The sequence below is a fragment of the Nannospalax galili genome, unplaced genomic scaffold (genome assembly GCF_000622305.1).
Source record: "Nannospalax galili isolate Female #2095 unplaced genomic scaffold, S.galili_v1.0 scaffold146, whole genome shotgun sequence".
Lineage (NCBI taxonomy): Eukaryota > Metazoa > Chordata > Mammalia > Rodentia > Spalacidae > Nannospalax > Nannospalax galili.
Window position 1 is genome coordinate 8,934,669 of NW_008357929.1, and position 4,699 is coordinate 8,939,367.

A 4,699-nucleotide genomic window follows, 5' to 3' on the forward strand; every position below is an offset into this window, starting at 1 on the left:
GGATAGGGACTCCTATGATGGGATTAGTGCCTTTGTAGGAAGAGGCATTACAGGGGCATATAAATACTCTTTCTTGGACTATTTAACTTTGGGAAGGTTCAAATGACATTAGAGCTCTGAAAAAAAGTAATTGGGGTTGGGCATGGTGGTACATGCCTATCATTCTAGCCCTGAGGAAGCTGAGGCAGGAGGATTGAGAGTTCCAGGCCAGCCTAGGGCTACATAGAAAGAACACCCCCCCCCAAAAGGGGGGAAGAACTGAGATTTTAAAATTTAATTAAAAACATTTAATTTTGACAGGGTCTTTCTAGTCTCAGCCTGCCTAGAAGTCACAATTGTGGCTCAGGCTAGCCTCCATTTCCCAGAGATTCTCACGGCTTCAGCCTCCTGAGGAATTGGGATTTTTATTTCTTCATTTCAAGGTTCTTTGGTTCCTAAACAAAGCGCCATGCCCTCTTGGTCATCAGCTCTGCTCTCAAGTCTTAGCTGCCCTGGCTTCTACCAGAAGAAAGATCTTTTGCCAAGTCATTTGCTGACTTCACTTAGGGAAGTTGTTAGCAACTCTTAAATGTCAGTTTGGGTACACAGAAACAAGCTTTAGGTTCCTGTAATCCAGCACCATGTTTTATCAGTAAAAGTTAAGAGAGGAAAGACCAGCAAGGGTCACAGGCTGGGTAGGCGCCTGAGGCTCCCCAGGGCGAACGAGATGGGACAGAGGTCCAAAAAGGTAGATTACATTAAGCTGGAGTACAGCGAGGGGCGGAGCTGGCCACGCCCCCAACTCTCATCAACCGAACGGCTTTTAACCGGTTGTGAGGACCAGAGAGGAAGCGGCTGTAGGAACGAACTCCTGTCCCCAATGCCGCCCCCCAAGGTTTAAACTCCTGACAGGTGAAGAGATGTTTGCAGCCCACCTGTAATTGTTGAGGATCCAGGGAGGAAGTTTGTTAAGCGAGCTCGATACCCCTGAGGTGACTTTTGGGAGGAATTTTTGCTGTGCTTGGCGGAATGCCCGTGAATGGGATTTTTGTCCCGCTTTGGGAGAACTCAACCCCGAGAGGGGCTAGTTGCACTCTGGGTAGATTTTCTTGCATACCCCCAACCTCTTACTACACATTTTCTACCGTGAGCAAGAAAGGATCAGTTAGCGAGGTGGAAGAGTTCCTTTGTCACTGAACTTCGAAAACTTGGGGTTTAGAAACTCAGTGGTCCTGGCTTCTGAACTCCAATTCAGCAGATCTGGGATGAAACAGGCAAACTGGTACTTTGTGAGGCCCACCTGCCTTGACTTTTAGGGTCTTTGTAAGCAGTCATCTTTAGGAGTAATCAGTAAGAGATCGATTGATAGATAACAGATAGAGCTAGAAAAATACTAATGAAAGCGATTGGAAAAAAAGTTGTCAAATTATTCTCTGGAGTTGAATTGTGGGGAAAAAAATTAGCTGTAAGAACAAACTCTTTACTGTTTACTTCAGTATTTACGAAAGAGGCATAAAATAGTATTGAAAAAAGTTGGCTGGGGTCTTGAGAAACTTGGAGCCTGCGGCTGTGACCACATGGTGGCACTGCCATCCTGAATGTTGGAAAATGAGAGGCAAACCCCCATAACTTGTTAGGTATTGATAGGGGGATCTGGAGTTCAGCATCATCCTTGGTTACATAGTGAGTTCAGGGCCAGCCAGGGCTACATGAGACCCTGTCTCAAACAAGCAACAACAGCTTCCAGGTAAGATGTCAGGCTAGAGGCTGCCTCTGTGTACATGTGCATGCCTCCGTGTGTGTGTGTGTGTGTGTGTGTGTGTGTGTGTGTGTGTGTGTAAACTAGAAGAAAGACAGACAGTTTTATGAAAGCCAGACAGTTTTATACCCCTCTCAAGCCTCAAATCCAGTTGTGGTGGACAGCAATTCCTCTGGCAGACAAGTCAATGGAGAAGAGAAATCCCAGGTTGGCATGCTTGGTGGCTTGGAGAGCAGTGGCCAGTTGCTATTTTGAGAGAGAATCTAGTGCTAAAAACTGAGTTAACTTGGGGTACTGAGATCAGGAAATAGCCTCAGGTCATGGATCCTCAGTCTGGCCTGCCACAGCCCCTGGATAAGGGAAAGTCCAGAGAGTTGTAGAGCCTAAGAGGGCTGGCCATTGACAAGCTGAATGGCATAGGAGGCAGGGACATGTATAAAGACAGATGGCCAGGAACAGACATCACCAACTGGGAATTACACTAGAGTTTGATAGCTCTAAGCCTGAGGCAGCAGGTAGATGAATTCAGGAGCCACCTATCTATCCTTCACTGCTATGAGAACTCTGAGGGTCCAGGAGTGTGCATGATCCCCACAGAACATTCCTCCAGGAAGGTGACAAAAAAGGAGGGCTTGAAAGCATCACAGGTCCTCTGCTGCACAACCTTCATGCTGTGGCTGCTTTCTATACCCAGCATACTTGGGAGACTGTGCCCCCACAGGCTGAAACATTAGCCAATACCTCAGGGGGTAGGATCTGGAGAATCTTGAGAGGGTGGATTTGACCAGCCCACAGAATGCAGAGCTAAGTGTGGCCAGCAGAGGCCCCAGATACACAAAGAAGGAAAACAGCTACTGTGAACAGAGGTCTAGCAAGTATCAGACACTTAGTGATACAGACTCAAAACAACATAAACCAAAGGACAGACAGAGTCCACAAGGAAGCTCACCGCTCCCCCTTGCATGCGTATAACTGGCAGTCTTCAAATGTTGAGGACCAGAAAAAAGTCGTTTCATTTTAGTCCCTACCTATTTAGCAGGATTTTCATTATATTCTAATTTTTAAGAACTTTGTTATTCCTCTCCATGTGTTCTTTTAATTTTGTTAGCCATTTTCCTGCTTTTTGGGCAATACCTCTTCCTTTCCTTTTTTCCTTCCTCTTTTCATTCTGTGCTTCTTTTCCAATTCTCCCATATTTAGTAGTAGTTCAACTTCACGATATTGGCTTTTGAAAAATACTCTCGCTGGGCCATGGTGGTCACATGCCTTTAATCCCAGCACTTTGGAGGCAGAGGCAGGTGGATCTCTGTGAGTTCAAGGCCACTGTGGTCTGCATAGGGAGTTCCAGGCCAGTTGGAGCTACAGGGAGACCTTGTCTCAAAAAGACAAACACCCCCCCCTCCAAAAAAAAACCCAACAAAAAACCCTCTCAAGTCTCTTTTATATCTTGGCACCTGTGGAACAGGACTTCTAAAAGGCAAATATGTCTGGAAGGCTGTGGTGCAAGGCCACTTTTGTTGGCTATAAGCAAGGTCGCTGGAATCAAAGAGAGCATATAACTCTTCTTAAAATCGAAAGTAATTATGCCCAAGATGAAACTGAGTTCCACTGAGGCAAGAGATGTCCTTGTGTGTATAAAGCAGAAAACAACACAGTGACTTCTGGTGGCAAATTAAATAAAACCAGAGTAATTTGGGGAAAGGTAATGCAGGCCCATGGAAACAGTGGCATAGTTTGTGCTAAATTCTGAAGAAACCTTCATGCAAAGGCCATTGGACACAGAATCCATGTGATGCTGAACCCCTCACGGATTTAAACTAATGGAAAGTAAATAAAGAAAAGTGGATTAAAAAAATACTCTCATGTTTTTATTTGCTAACCTCCTTCGTACATTTAGTTTTGCTTTTTAAAAAATACTTTATTATTTTTATTTTATGTGTATGAGTGTATTGCCTGCATGTAGGTAGGTGCACCTGTGTCATGCAATGCCAGCGGGGGTCAGAAGAGGGCGTGAGATCCCCCAGAACTGGAGTTACAGATGGTTGTTAGCTGCCATGTGGATGTTGGGAACTGAACTTGGGTCCTCTGCAAGAGCAGTCAGTGCTCTTACCCACTGAACCATCTCTCCAGCCTCAGGGTTTGAGCCTCTTTCAGGCTGTCTGGGGACTCTGCCTCTTCTAGGCAGCTCAGCTTGTCTGAGAGTGTCTCTCAGCAATCATTTGGGCTTCTACATAATTTGAAGGGAGAGACCTAGTGAATCTGGTCAGTTTCAGGAACTTCCTGAAGCCTTGGAATTGTTTTGAGCTTCTTTGCAGGATGAACTGTTTTACCCTCTTAAAACATCCTGTTCTAAGTAAACCTTCTGTTACACTAACTTTTCTCCTTGCTGTTTGACCTGCCCTCACTTTCTTCAGGGTCTCGTGCTCCTGACTGGGTAGACAAACCAACATAATACATCTTTATTTGAATTTTGCATAGTTTATACCTTGGCGGGGGGATGACTTACAAAGAAATGGACACCCCGTGCCCAGCGCCATGCCGCAGCTCAGTGGCCTGCTGTTCTGAATTGCTTTTATGCAGTCTGCCTCATTTCATGACCCCGCATGCCCACTCTCCCTGCAGAGTTCCATGCAGGGCCCACGGGGTCCTCCTGAGGTCCCCAGTGCCCCACGGGGTCCATGGCAGGCTGGCCTGCCTGCTCCTGTTCCCTGCTTCCAAAATGGCACCAACTCCTCTTTTTTTTGTTCCAAACTCCCAGCACACTAGGCTCTATCTTTCTTCCCGGGGTGCCCCGTGCACGCCTGTAGCTTTTTGGAGGAATAAGTTGTTTCCAAGCTACACTCCACCCCTTTCCTTCAGCTCTTACAATCTTTCTGTCAGTCTTCCACAAGGGTCCCTGAACCTTGGAGGGGGTTACAGATGCAGGGTGATCTCTCTTGTATCATAGCAAGATAGTGACTT

General features: G+C 46.2%; 1 pseudogene; it reads left to right on the forward strand.

Moving 5' to 3' along the window:
- Nucleotides 1–3,221: 3,221 nt before the first annotated feature.
- LOC108490071 lies at nucleotides 3,222–3,554 on the forward strand (annotated as a pseudogene).
- The last annotated feature ends 1,145 nt before the right edge of the window (nucleotides 3,555–4,699 follow it).